The sequence below is a fragment of the Eptatretus burgeri genome, chromosome 13 (assembly GCF_056783735.1).
Source record: "Eptatretus burgeri isolate ZD-2024b chromosome 13, Ebu_testis_v1, whole genome shotgun sequence".
Classification (NCBI taxonomy): Eukaryota; Metazoa; Chordata; class Myxini; order Myxiniformes; family Myxinidae; genus Eptatretus; species Eptatretus burgeri.
In genome coordinates, this window is record NC_140973.1 from 43,836,489 (window position 1) to 43,836,751 (window position 263).

Sequence of the window (263 nt, forward strand, 5' to 3'; positions counted from 1 at the left end):
TGTGTATAATATATTTGGGTCCATTATTGATTCATTCTATTTCTGACTCTTAGTGATTAGAGAGTTGGTGGGGGTCATATGGCAGCTTAGCTGCCAGGGTAGCTATCATTTCTTGAAGCGTGACTGTGTCGCTGATGCAGTGCCCCTTTACCAGTACACACACTGGAACTGGTACTCATTTCGCCAACCTTGGAAGGATGATAGGCTGAGTCAACCCCCTGGTGTATTAATTCAGCAGTCGACAGGGCTTGAACTCAGGACGC